Here is a 15897-nt window from a genome sequence, read left to right as displayed (position 1 = left end):
GTAAACTGGGTGTAACACATGGCACACTGACAAAGCTTAACCTATTGTGACTATAACCATCTACAAGGTTAATGTAGGTTGCTTCTCTTTCTCCCCCTCCATTTTTCTGCATTCTTTCGTATCTCAAGTTATCATTACGTATATGTATTGTTGCATTTAAACAACTGTATTGTTGATAATAAAGGTAAATTATTGGTATTGTTCATTATCAATAGCGCTATTTCTATTGGTATTTGTATTGATCCATTTGTAGTGTAATAATGCTCATTGTCATTTCTGTATTATTTTTTATTTTTCGCTAACTGCTTATTTGCTATTACTTTTACCATCATATTTGTACATGTCATATTTGCTGATGTTGCTCTATTGTTGTTGTTGTTGTTGTTGTTTGCTGTTGTTGTTTTTGTCTCTCTGTCTAATCCCCCTCTTGTCCCCACAATTTCCCCCTCTGTCTTCTTTTTTTTTCTCTTTCTATCCCCTCCTGCTCCGGCCCGGCTGCACTAAATGATAATATAAATACATTTAATAAAGTCAAATACAAATAAGGCAACAAGAGAAGTATCCTACACTTCTCTTTTGTAAAGTAAATCTGAACAGCCGACATGGGCATCTACATCAACTATATGATTTGCCTGAGAAGCTGGACAGGACACAAAAAAATAAAAAAAATAAAAAAATAAAATAAAATAAAAATAAAATAAAAATAAAATAAAAATAAAATAAAATAAAATAAAAAGTTCGCAACTTTTGGTCGCTGATAAAAAAAAAAGCCTTGCCTGTACCGGAAGTAGCGTGACGCATACCTGCCAACTTTTGAAATCAGAAAAACCTAGTAGCCAGGGTCCAGGGGTTGCAGGCCCCGGTAGGTCCTGGACCCCCCTGATGGGGGGTTCAGGCTTCGCCCCCCCGACGCAAAATGATTATTAGGGCCCGCATGGCCCATTGCATAAGGACTCCCAAAGGGAGTCCTTATGCAATGGGACATAAGGACCTATTGAATTTGTAAGGTTTTATTCTTTATTCTTCCACCGCCACGTTAAACTGTAATTTGACCCACTTAACATGCTTCAAAACTCACCATATTTGACCCACACATCAGGACCTGCGAAAATTGCCTTTTTTTTAAAAAACCGAACCACAAAACTCAAAATTGCGCTCTAGCGCACCCTAGGGAAAAAAAAAAACTAGACTGCCTGTAACCCCCACTAGGAAGGTCGGAAAGACATGAAACAAAAACCTCTATGTAGGTCTGACTTAGACCTACATTTCATAATAGTACATTCTCGGGCTAAAATCAACAGGAAGTTGGCAATTCCCCCTTCAAGACAAAAAAGTACTAAAAACAGTCACTTTTCCCTCTTTGAGCTGTAATTTGACCCCCTTAACATGCTTCAAAACTCACCAAACTGAAAGCACACATCAGGACTGGCAAAAATTGTGATCTAATAAAAAAAAACCTAACCCCAAATCTCAAAATTGTGCCCTAGCGCATTTTTTTAATAAAACGCACAAAAAACTGCTCCTCGGATGAAAAAACTGACAAAACTGCCTGTAACTCCCACTGGGAAGGTCGGAGAGACATGAAACAAAAACCTATATGTAGGTCTCACTTAGACCTACATTTCATAAATTGACAACCCCCAGCAAAAATCAACAGGAAGTTTGCTATTCCCCCTTCAAAACAAAATTTTTGTAAAAACCGGTCACCTTCCTTCAAAAACTATCTCCTCTGAGCGCGTTTGTCGTTTCGGCTTCAAACTAACACAGGAGAGAGATTGAACCCTTGTGTATAAAATAACAGAACAGCGTTTTAATACCTGCTCCGGTTTTGATTTTATGACCCTTCAAAGACCCGCTGCGCTGATGCTGCTGCGCTGCTGTTTTTTTAAGATGGCTGCTTAAAAGCAGGAAGCACCAACGTGCCCACACAATGCAGACAAGGTAGGTACACTAGACAAAAGTATTGGGACAATTATGACTACCACCGGACAAAAGTATTGGGACACTTAGGCCGAAAACTGGACAAAAGTATTGGGACACTTAGGCCGAAAACTGGACAAAAGTATTGGGACACTTGGGACTACAACTTGACAAAAGTATTGGGACACTTAGGACTACAACTTGCCAAAAGTATTGGGACACTTGGGACTAAAACTGGACAAAAGTATTGGGACACTTAGGACTAGCACCTGCCAAATACGCGGGCCCGACCAACGCTGCTTGCAGCTTTAATTAGCATTCAGACAGGTTAAAATGTTGCTAAAACCATCACTTTTCTATCAGTCACAGTGACTTTTCAAAACAAAAATATTACAGCAAAAATCATATGGGTTGATTGACATGTTTATTCTGTAAGCTAACTTCAATAGTTTGAAATTATTTTGACAGTTAATGCCAGTTATCCTGTCAACCTTTCACAAGACTTCAATTTGTTAATTGAAAGTATAAACAGTATAAACACTTTTTACAGTAAACAAATGGTAAAACAGTACTAAACAATTCCATTAAAAAAAATTATTAACTTTCTGTCCAAGCTTGTATAATCTACTGCCTTGTTCAATTGTAAAAAATATTCTGTGCCTAAAATTCACATTTCTATCACAATTATCATACTGTAAACATGGTAAGCTAACTTCATTAAAATTAATAGTCCTGTCAATAGCATGGAATTACAATTCAAATGTAGTTTTTTTGTAAGCCTTTCAAAATAATTCAAAATATGAAAAATTCATGAAAATTAATTTAAGCCATCAGACACTTGAAAAGTGGCACATCACATCTCTAATGTAATCATTTGAACTTTTCAACAGAAATAGCACTGCAAAAATATTAAGGACATACTTCTGTATTTTGGCAGTTATGCTGTCAACATTTAACAAGATTTCTTCAATTTGGACTTGAAAGCATAAATAGTATAAACACTTTTAACAGTATAACAGTACTAAACAATTCCAATAGATAGCATTGGTGTCATTACCTTTTTGTGGCTAAAATCCAAATGGATCCAAAGAATCTGTTTGGGCGACGAAAAACGTTGAAAGTTTTCCACTTGTATCGCTAGCAACGGCATTAGACTTGTGTTTTTTTGTCCCAACGTGGTCTTTTACATCGCTAATTCCTCCGTGTCCGATCGAAAAATCTTGTCTGCACAAGGTGCAATTCGCGTAGTTTTCACCCTTTTTGGAACGGATAATTATTCCCGGATAGGCTTTTGAATATTCTTCACGGAATGACTGCAGTTTTCTTTTCGGTTTAAGACTCGTTTGCGATTTCATGATCGTTCGCTCGTTTGGAAACAATGGCAACTGGTGCCTCGTGCTTGGCAGCGGTGCTATAAATAGCCTCGCGCATGGCATTGGGAATGGCTCAATAGGAAGTTACGGGAAGCAGTGTCGATTGTCATTGTTGTTACGCGATTTCGTGAATAAAACTTTTTTTTAAATATTTTTTTTTAATTAATGAAAAAACGTATTTTTTATCACTGCAACCGTAACCCGGAATAGGTTGATGAAAACCGTACTAATTACGGGAAAACCGGAGTAGTTGGCAGGTATGTATTAGCTATAATAGCCTACTATCAAAATGACTATGACGGCATACAATGATCATCTCACCATTTTTTTTTTTTACCAATTAGTATATACCAACTGACATAACGGGCACACTTGAAGACTAAAAATCTACCAGAACTTTAGGGGACAAAACTATAATTTCTCTGGGATCTGAATGAATGGAGGCATGATGAAAAGGAGGAAACAGATGTGGAAGCTGGAGATTAGATTCCTGTGAGGGCTGCACTCATGCAGCTCTGCTCTCGAACTGGGCTGTGACTGCAACCTCACGCCAACAATCACTACTGCCCTCACAATTCATCACCACACCGCGAGAAGCACTGAACAGACGTCTTGTCCATGTGATGAATTCATGCTTTTCATTCATCTAACCACATTGCGGACATATGATAGATAATAGTGATTCTGTGATGAATTCATGCTTTTCATTCATCTAACCCAGTGTTTTTCAACCTTTTTTGAGCCAAGGCACATTTTTTTCTAGGGGTCTAACGGTACACAAAAATTTCGGTTTGGTACGTACCTCGGTTTAGAGGTCACGGTTCGGTTCATTTTCGGTACAGTAAGAAAACAACAAAATATACCTTTTTTGGTTATTTATTTACCAAATTTGTAAACAATGGCTTTATCCTTTTAACATTGGGAACACTATAATAATTCTGCCCACGTTAATCAACATTAAACTGCCTTAAGTTGTTGCTCAGATTAAATAAAATGACAAAACTTTTCTTCTACATATAAAAAGTGCAACATTAAACAGTTGCAAGTCCACTCATCATGCTTAATTTATTACAGCATTTGGGAAACCTGTAGTTGATTTTTATGATGTAAATGTTATATTTTTATCAACATGTGATAGCAGGGACCCTGCCATTCAAAACTAGGCTGCTCCATTACTAATGATTAATGTAACTATAGCTGAAAAAATGGTACAATAGCAATAGCAATACCATACCATACCAACTTTATTTATAAAGTCCTTTAAAAACAAGCACAGTTGAAAAACAAAGGGCTGTACACCACAAAGAAATGGAGGCAAAGGACAGACTAAAAAAATAACTTTTAAAACAGAAATAAAAATACACATTTAAAAAGCAAATATAAATTACCCTAAGAACAGTTTGTTAGATAAAAACAGTTCAAAAAGTTAAAAGCTAAAAACAGTTCAAAGTCTCATGCTGGGTTAAAAGCCAGTGAATAAAAATGGGTTTTAAGAAGGGTCTTAAAAATAGCCAAAGAAGGGGCTTGTCTCACATGGAGAGGGAGATCGTTCCAGAGTTTGGGACCCGCAATAGAGAAAGCTCTGTCCCCTCTGAGCTTGCGCTTTGTTTTGGGTAGGAGAGACTATTCATCACTGAACACCATGGAGTTCATGTAGACTTTATGATGCAGTTACATTATTATATCAACTATCAGAGACAGAAACTCTTCATTTAACATAATGTCCTGATTCAACACAGCTCAATCAACACAGAAAAAGGTAATGTGAAATAACAGACAGACAGGGCTTTGCTGTCCATAACACACACACACACACCGCAAAATGAGCTAACGTTACGCTAAAAGCGAATTAGCCTTCACCTCAAGCCAGGACTGCGAGCGAGCTGAGCTGCCGTTTAGGTTTCTAGAAGGTCAACGGGCTCATAGTGATGTTACTAGTAGTTGACTGGGAGGTGTTTATTATCATTTGGGGAGAGTCCGCTGCCTGATGCTTACCTGCTAAACGCTAAGCACTGACTACATGCGCTCTGAATACGCACTGCTGATTGGCTGTTACCGCTCTGTTTGTAACCAATCAGATGGTTGTGTGGGTGGGACAATGCTGGGTGCTGTGTAGAGGACTGACAGAGACAGAAGGAAGCGGAGGCGGCTACTTAATATGTCCGTGTGGAAACTCGTTCGGTACACCTCCGAACCGAACCGAAACCCCCGTACCGAAACGGTTCAATACAAATACACGTACCGTTACACCCCTAGATAATAGTGATTCTGTGATGAATTCATGCTTTTCATTCATCTAACCACGTTGTGGACATATGATAATAGTGATTCTGGAAAGAAGCAACTTTAGCAAGAGTTATTCGCTACGTTGCACCAGAATCTTAAAACTCATTTGTATACTCTAGCCTTTAAATAGCCCCCCTTTTTTAGACCAGTTGATCTGCCGTTTCTTTTCTTTTCTCCTCTGCTCTCCCCTATCCCTTGTGGAGGGGGAGACACACAGGTTCGGTGGCCATGGATGAAGTGCTGGCTGTCCAGAGTCGAGACCCGGGGTGTGCATCGGTTGGGAACATCTCTGCGCTGCTGACCCTTCTCCGCTCGGGATGGTTTCCTGCTGACCCCACTATGGACTGGACTCTCACTATTATGTTAGATCCACAATGGACTGGACTCTCACAATATTGTGTTAGATCCACTATGGACTGGACTCTCACTATTATGTTAGATCCACTATGGACTGGACTCTCACTATTATGTTAGATCTACTATGGACTGGACTCTCACACTATTATGTTAGATCCACTATGGACTGGACTCTCACTATTATGTTGGATCCGCTATGGACTGGACTCTCACTATTATGTTAGATCCACTATGGACTGGACTCTCACTATTATGTTAGATCCACTATGGACTGGACTCTCACTATTATGTTAGATCCACAATGGACTGGACTCTCACACTATTGTGTTAGATCCACTATGGACTGGACTCTCACTATTATGTTAGATCCACTATGGACTGGACTCTCACTATTATGTTAGATCCACTATGGACTGGACTCTCACTATTATGTTAGATCCACTATGGACTGGACTCTCACACTATTATGTTAGATCCACTATGGACTGGACTCTCACTATTATGTTGGATCCACTATGGACTGGACTCTCACTATTATGTTAGATCCACTATGGACTGGACTCTCACTATTATGTTAGATCCACTATGGACTGGACTCTCACTATTATGTTGGATCCACTATGGACTGGACTCTCTCCCTATTATGTTAGATCCACTATGGACTGGACTCTCACACTATTATGTTAGATCCACTATGGACTGGACTCTCACTATTATGTTAGATCCACTATGGACTGGACTCTCACACTATTATGTTGGATCCGCTATGGACTGGACTCTCACACTATTATGTTAGATCCACTATGGACTGGACTCTCACTATTATGTTAGATCCACTATGGACTGGACTCTCACTATTATGTTAGATCCACTATGGACTGGACTCTCACTATTATGTTAGATCCACTATGGACTGGACTCTCACTATTATGTTAGATCCACTATGGACTGGACTCTCACTATTATGTTAGATCCACTATGGACTGGACTCTCACTATTATGTTAGATCCGCTATGGACTGGACTCTCACTATTATGTTAGATCCGCTATGGACTGGACTCTCACAATATTATGTCAGACCCACTCGACATCCATTGCATTCGGTCTCCCCTAGAGGGGGGGGGGGGGGGTTTACCCACATATGCGGTCCTCTCCAAGGTTTCTCATAGTCATTCACATCGACGTCCCACTTGGGTGAGTTTTTCCTTGCCCTTATGTGGGCTCTGTACCGAGGATGTCGTTGTGGCTTGTGCAGCCCTTTGAGACACTTGTGATTTAGGGCTATATAAATAAACATTGATTGATTGATTGATTGAGAATCTCGTCATAGGTGCAGATAAAGCTGGGTTAGTATTATCACTGCTAATCCGCGGCTAAAAGTTAAATGTATGGGCAGCTTTTTCCTTCTCTTCACGCTGTGGTATTATAAAAAAAATCTAATCCCTAATTTGTTTTGATTTAATCGGATTGTCAAACACAAACTGTTGAAGCCAAATGATGAATGTGCCACTCATTAAAGACGTGGCTAGTCTGGTGTGCCAGTAAAAGGACTCTTCTGACAATAGCGAGACATGGCCTAGTTTGAAGGTGTCACGCTCCCTGGGGAGTTCCATTATGCTCCGCTCAAATCCTCTTGGCCTTTTTTACTGTAAAATGAAGGAGCAACCAAGTAAAGTCCTAATCTTTAAACCTTGAACCATCTGCTGTGGGATGAACCTTTGTGAGCACGTGTGTGAGATCCAATTTTATCAGACGACAAAAAAAAATGCCGCATTCTCGATGAAAATTTCAACGGCGGAACATTCCTGCCAAGTCAGCTTGCAAGTGACATACATAAGTGCCAAAACAGCAAGGGGGCTGCTTTTTAAGGTCAACGCTGTAGACTGAAGTCAACATATGGCGTTTGCCGCTCGTGCAGGTAGACTGGATGGCAGATTTTAAAGTCCCTGGCATAGACAACGTGGCGTCACTTGCAAGCTGACTTGGCAGGAATGTGCTGCCGTAAGAATGTTGTGTTCAAGTGTTTACCAAGTAAAATAATAGTGGGAGTGTTGGTTCAGATGTCTATTAAGTACATCAAGAGTAAGGATGGTGTGTTCAAGTGTTTACCAAGTAAAATGTAAACAGGAGTGTTGCGTTCAAACGTCTACTAAGTACATCAATAGTAAGAATGTTGTGTTCAAGTGTTTACCAAGTAAAACATAAACAGGAGTGTTGCGTTCAAATGTCTACTAAGTACATCAATACTAAGAATGTTGTGTTCAAGTGTTTACCAAGTAAAACATAAACAGGAGTGTTGCGTTCAAACGTCTACTAAGTACATCAATAGTAAGAATGTTGTGTTCAAGTGTTTACCAAGTAAAATAATAGTGTTGCATTCAAATGTCTACTAAGTACATCAATAGTAAGGATGTTGTGTTCAAATGTTTACCAAGTAAAACATAAACGAGAGTGTTGCGTTCAAATGTCCACTAAGTAGATCAATAGTAAGAATGTTGCGTTCAAGTGTTTACCGAGTAAAACATTAACGAGATTGTTGCGTTCAAATGTCTATTAAGTACATCAATAGTAAGAATGTTGTGTTCAAGTGTTTACCAAGTAAAACATAAACAGGAGTGTTGCTTTCAAATGTCTATTAAGTACATCAATAGTAAGAATGTTGTGTTCAAGTGTTTACCAAGTAAAACATAAACAGGAGTGTTGCGTTCAAATGTCTACTAAGTACATCAAGAGTAAGGATGGTGTGTTCAAGTGTTTACCAAGTAAAATAATAGTGGGAGTGTTGCGTTCAAATGTCTATTAAGTACATCAAGAGTAAGGATGGTGTGTTCAAGTGTTTACCAAGTAAAACATAAACAGGAGTGTTGCGTTCAAATGTCTACTAAGTACATCAATAGTAAGAATGTTGTGTTCAAGTGTTTATCAAGTAAAACATAAACAGGAGTGCTGCGTTCAAACGTCTACTAAGTACATCAATAGTAAGAATGTTGTGTTCAAGTGTTTACCAAGTAAAATAATAGTGTTGCATTCAAATGTCTACTAAGTACATCAATAGTAAGGATGTTGTGTTCAAATGTTTACCAAGTAAAACATAAACGAGAGTGTTGCGTTCAAATGTCCACTAAGTAGATCAATAGTAAGAATGTTGCGTTCAAGCGTTTACCGAGTAAAACATTAACGAGATTGTTGCGTTCAAATGTCTATTAAGTACATCAATAGTAAGAATGTTGTGTTCAAGTGTTTACCAAGTAAAACATAAACAGGAGTGTTGCGTTCAAATGTCTATTAAGTACATCAATAGTAAAAATGTTGTGTTCAAGTGTTTACCATGTAAAATAATAGTGGGAGTGTTGCGTTCAAATGTCTATTAAGTAAATCAAGTGTAAGGATGGTGTGCTCAAGTGTTCACCAATTAAAACGTAAACAGGAGTGTTGCGTTCAAATGTCTATTAAGTACATCAATCGAAAGGATGGTGTGTTCAAGTGTTTACCAAGTAAAATAATAGTGTTGCATTCAAATGTCTACTAAGTACATTAAAAGTAAGAATGTTGTGTTCAGGTGTTTACCAAGTAAAACATTAACGAGATTGTTGCGTTCAAATGTCTATTAAGTACATCAATAGTAAAAATGTTGCGTTCAAGTGTTTACCAAGTAAAACATAAACGAGAGATGTGATGTTCATGCACGGTTCATTTTGTGCACCAGTAAAAAAACATGGTAACACTTTAGTATGGGGAACATATTCACCATTAATTATTTTCTTATTAACATGCAAATTAGTAATATATTGGCTCTTAACTAGTCATTATTAAGTACTTATTGATGCCTTATTCGGCATGGCCTTATTATAACCCTAACCCTCTAACCCTAACCCTAACAAATAACTCTAAATTAAGTCTTTATTACTTAGAATATGTTCCCCTAGTGTCCAAATAACTCTAAATTAAGTCTTTGTTACTTAGAATATGTTCCCCTAGTGTCCAAATAACTCTAAATTAAGTCTTTGTTACTTAGAATATGTTCCCCTAGTGTCCAAATAACTCTAAATTAAGTCTTTGTTACTTAGAATATGTTCCCCGAGTGTCCAAATAACTCTAAATTAAGTCTTTGTTACTTAGAATATGTTCCCCTAGTGTCCAAATAACTCTAAATTAAGTCTTTGTTACTTAGAATATGTTCCCCTAGTGTCCAAATAACTCTGGATTAAGTCTTTGTTACTTAGAATATGTTCCCCTAGTGTCCAAATAACTCTGGATTAAGTCTTTGTTACTTAGAATATGTTCCTCATACTAAAGTGTTACCAAAAACATATAACTTTGTCTTGAATTTGAAAAAAAAAAACATTTTATTTTTCACTAAAGAAGGTGAATGCGCATATGAAACTGGTGGGGTTCGGTAGCTCAAACAAGGTTAAGAACCATTGTGTTAAGTACACACTAATTATTAGACTTTAGATATGACACATTTTCAAGGAATAACATTCATCCAGCACATACAAAAGAACCAAAACAGCATGCTTGTTCAGTGTGTTCCTATACATCCAACTAACTCTTTAGGTGTACACACTAGATCAGTGGTTCTTAACCTTGTTGGAGGTACAGAACCCCACCAGTTTCATATGCACATTCACCCAACCCTTCTTTAGTGAAAAATAAAATGTTTTTTTTTTCAAATTCAAGAAAAAGTCATGTTTTTTTACTGGTGCACAAAATGAACCTTGCATGAACATCACCTTGTTCAAAGAACAAAACTAACAGTGCATGAACTCACAACAAATTACACACCTTACACACATTACCATGAATTGATTAACGTGGACCCCGACTTAAACAAGTTGAAAAACGTATTCGGGTGTTACCATTTAGTGGTCAATTGTACGGAATATGTACTGTACTGTGTAAACTGTACTGTTTCATATCATGTATTCTCTTCCTTTGCAATCTGCTAGTAAAAGTTTCAATCGATCAATCAAACAACCTGCAAATCAGATGGAAAATTAGGGAGAACATTGTTGGGTCCATAATACGCTGATAGGGAGAAGTTTTTATTTACACGATAAGTCGGATGTGTCTTTACCTCCGCTGAGGCCGACTCACCGGACCCCTGGGGTTCGATCGAACCCAGGTTAAGAACCACTGCACTAGATATTAGACTTTAGATACGACACATTTTTGAGGAATAACATTTAACCAGCACATACAAAAGAACAAAAACAGCAGGGGGGCATATCACACTTGTTTAGTGTGTTCCTATACATCCAACTAACTCTTTAGGTGTTTAAGTACACACTAATTACTAGACTTTAGATTTGATGCATTTTTAAGGAATAACATTTATCCAGCACATACAAAAGTGCCAAAACAGCAGGGGGGCATATCACGCTTGTTTAGTGTGTTCCTATACATCTGACTAACTCTTTACGTGTTTAAGTACACACTAATTTTTTTACTCGACGCATTTTCGAGGACAAACATTTATCCAGCACATACAAAAGTGCCAAAACAGCATGCTTGTTTAGTGTGTTCCTATACATCCAACTAACTCTTTAGGGCTTTAAGTACACACTAATTATTAGACTTTAGATAAGACACATTTTCGAGGAATAACATTTATCCAGCACATACAAAAGTACCAAAACAGCATGCTTGTTCAGTGTGTTCCTATACATTCAACTAACTCTTTAGGAGTTTAAATACACACTAATTTTTTACTTTAGATTCGACGCATTTTCGAGGAATAACATTTATCCAGCACATACAAAAGTACCAAAACAGCATGCTTGTTCAGTGTGTTCCTATACATTCAACTAACTCTTTAGGAGTTTAAATACACACTAATTTTTTACTTTAGATTCGACGCATTTTCGAGGAATAACATTTATCCAGCACATACAAAAGAACCAAAACAGCATGCTTGTTCGGTGTGTTCTTATACATCCAACTAACTCTTTAGGTGTTTAAGTACACACTAATTACTAGACTTTAGATTTGATACATTTTTAAGGAATAACTTTTATCCAGCACATACAAAAGAACCAAAACAGCATCCTTGTTCAGTGTGTTCCTATACATCCAACTAACTCTTTAGGTGTTTAAGTACACACTAATTATTAGACTTTAGATTCACACATTTTCGAGGAATAACATTCATCCAGCACATACATAAGTGCCAAAACAGCAGGGGGGCATATCACGCTTGTTTAGTGTGTTGTTATACATCCAACTAACTCTTTAGGTGTTTAAGTACACACTAATTATTAGACTTTAGATACGACACATTTTCGAGGAATAACATTTATCCAGCACATACAAAAGAACCAAAACAGCATGCTTGTTCAGTGTGTTGTTATACATCCAACTAACTCTTTAGGTATTTAAGTACACACTAATTACTAGACTTTAGATGTGATGCATTTTCAAGGAATAACATTTATCCAGCACATACAAAAGTGCCAAAACAGTAAGGGGGCATATCATGCTTTTTTTAGTGTGTTCCTATACATCCAACTAACTCTTTAGGTATTTAAGTACACACTAATTATTAGACTTTAGATTTGACGCATTTTCGAGGAATAACATTTATCCAGCACATACAAAAGTGCCAAAACAGCATGCTTGTTCAGTGTGTTCCTATACATCCAACTAACTCTTTAGGTGTTTAAGTACACACTAGATATTAGACACTAGATTCGACACATTTTCGAGGAATAACATTTATCCAGCACATACAAAAGAACCAAAACAGCATGCTTGTTCAGTGTGTTCCTATACATCCAACTAACTCTTTAGGTCTTTAAGTACACACTAATTATTAGACGCTAGATTTGACACATTTTCGAGGAATAACATTCATCCAGCACATACAAAAGTGCCAAAACAGCATGCTTGTTTAGTGTGTTCCTATACATCCAACTAACTCTTTAGGTGTTTAAGTACACACTAGATATTAGACACTAGTTTCGACACATTTTCGAGGAATAACATTCATCCAGCACATACAAAAGAACCAAAACAGCATCCTTGTTCAGTGTGTTCCTATACATCCAACTAACTCTTTAGGTGTTTAAGTACACACTAATTATTAGACTTTAGATACGACACATTTTCGAGGAATAACATTTATCCAGCACATACAAAAGAACCAAAACAGCATCCCTGTTCAGTGTGTTCCTATACATCCAACTAACTCTTTAGGTGTTTAAGTACACACTAATTATTAGACGCTAGATTCGACACATTTTCGAGGAATAACATTTATCCAGCACATACAAAAGAACCAAAACAGCATCCTTGTTCAGTGTGTTCCTATACATCCAACTAACTCTTTAGGTGTTTAAGTACACACTAATTATTAGACTTTAGATACGACACATTTTCGAGGAATAACATTTATCCAGCACATACAAAAGAACCAAAACAGCATCCCTGTTCAGTGTGTTCCTATACATCCAACTAACTCTTTAGGTGTTTAAGTACACACTAATTATTAGACGCTAGATTCGACACATTTTCGAGGAATAACATTTATCCAGCACATACAAAAGAACCAAAACAGCATGCTTGTTCAGTGTGTTCCTATACATCCAACTAACTCTTTAGGTGTTTAAGTACACACTAGATATTAGACACTAGATTTGACACATTTTCGAGGAATAACATTTATCCAGCACATACAAAAGTGCCAAAACAGCAGGGGGGCATATCACGCTTGTTTAGTGTGTTGTTATACATCCAACTAACTCTTTAGGTGTTTAAGAACACACTAATTATTAGACTTTAGATTTGATGCACTTTCAAGGAATAACATTTATCCAGCACATACATAAGTGCCAAAACAGCAGAGGGGCATATCACGCTTGTTTAGTGTGTTGTTATACATCCAACTAACTCTTTAGGTGTTTAAGTACACACTAATTATTAGACTTTAGATACGACACATTTTCGAGGAATAACATTTATCCAGCACATACAAAAGAACCAAAACAGCATCCTTGTTCAGTGTGTTCCTATACATCCAACTAACTCTTTAGGTGTTTAAGTACACACTAATTATTAGACGCTAGATTCGACACATTTTCGAGGAATAACATTTATCCAGCACATACAAAAGAACCGAAACAGCATCCTTGTTCAGTGTGTTCCTATACATCCAACTACCGGTAACTCTTTAGGTCTTTAAGTACACACTAATTACTAGACTTTAGATTAGACACATTTTCGAGGAATAACATTTACCCAGCACATACAAAAGTGCCAAAACAGCATGCTTGTTTAGTGTGTTCCTATACATCCAACTAACTCTTTAGGTGTTTAAGTACACACTAATTATTAGACGCTAGATTTGACACATTTTCGAGGAATAACATTTATCCAGCACATACAAAAGTGCCAAAACAGCAGGGGGGCATATCACACTTTTTTAGTGTGTTCCTATACATCCAACTAATTATTTAGGTGTTTAAGTACACACTAATTATTAGACTTTAGATTAGACACATTTTCGAGGAATAACATTTATCCAGCACATACAAAAGTGCCAAAACAGCAGGGGGGCATATCACGCTTGTTTAGTGTGTTCCTATACATCCAACTAACTCTTTAGGTGTTTAAGTACACACTAGATATTAGATATTAGACACTAGATTCGACGAATAACAGTTATCCAGCACATACAAAAGAACCAAAACAGCATGCTTGTTCAGTGTGTTCCTATACATCCAACTAACTCTTTAGGTGTTTAAGTACACACTAATTATTAGACTTTAGATTAGACGCATTTTCAAGGAATAACATTTATCCAGCACATACAAAAGTGCCAAAACAGCATGCTTGTTTAGTGTGTTCCTATACATCCAACTAACTCTTTAGGTGTTTAAGTACACACTAATTATTAGACTTTAGATACGACACATTTTCGAGGAATAACATTTATCCAACACATACAAAAGTGCCAAAACAGCATGCTTGTTTAGTGTGTTCCTATACATCCAACTAACTCTTTAGGGCTTTAAGTACACACTAATTATTAGACGCTAGATTCGACACTTTTTCGAAGAATAACATTTATCCAGCACATACAAAAGAACCAAAACAGCATGCTTGTTCAGTGTGTTCCTATACATCTAACTAACTCTTTAGGTCTTTAAGTACACACTAATTATTAGACTTTAGATACGACACATTTTCGAGGAATAACATTTATCCAGCACATACAAAAGAACCAAAACAGCATGCTTGTTCAGTGTGTTCCTATACATCTAACTAACTCTTTAGGTCTTTAAGTACACACTAATTATTAGACTTTAGATACGACACATTTTCGAGGAATAACATTTATCCAGCACATACAAAAGAACCAAAACAGCATGCTTGTTCAGTGTGTTCCTATACATCCAACTAACTCTTTAGGTGTTTAAGTACACACTAATTATTAGACTTTAGATTAGACACATTTTCGAGGAATAACATTTATCCAGCACATACATAAGTGCCAAAACAGCAGGGGGGCATATCACGCTTGTTTAGTGTGTTGTTATACATCCAACTAACTCTTTAGGTGTTTAAGTACACACTAATTATTAGACTTTAGATTAGACACATTTTCGAGGAATAACATTTATCCAGCACATACAAAAGTGCCAAAACAGCAGGGGGGCATATCACGCTTGTTTAGTGTGTTGTTATACATCCAACTAACTCTTCAGGTGTTTAAGTACACACTAATTATTAGACGCTAGATTCGACACATTTTCGAGGAATAACATTCATCCAGCACATACAAAAGTGCCAAAACAGCATGCTTGTTTAGTGTGTTCCTATACATCCAACTAACTCTTTAGGGGTTTAAGTACACACTAATTATCAGACACATTTTCGAGGAATAACATTTATCCAGCACATACAAAAGAACCAAAACAGCATGCTTGTTCAGTGTGTTCCTATACATCCAACTAACTCTTTA

The 15897-nt window shown here is 37.1% G+C and overlaps 1 protein-coding gene across 1 annotated transcript in view; it reads right to left on the bottom strand.

The window, feature by feature from the left end:
* LOC133623012 (palmitoyltransferase ZDHHC8B-like) overlaps window positions 1–15897 on the bottom strand; it is a 215115-nt gene that overhangs the window by 184971 nt on the left and 14247 nt on the right. The window lies entirely within an intron of this gene.

This window comes from Nerophis lumbriciformis, linkage group LG12 (assembly GCF_033978685.3).
Source record: "Nerophis lumbriciformis linkage group LG12, RoL_Nlum_v2.1, whole genome shotgun sequence".
Taxonomy (NCBI): domain Eukaryota; kingdom Metazoa; phylum Chordata; class Actinopteri; order Syngnathiformes; family Syngnathidae; genus Nerophis; species Nerophis lumbriciformis.
Note: the sequence above shows the minus strand (reverse complement) of the source record. Positions and strands in the feature narration are given on the sequence as shown.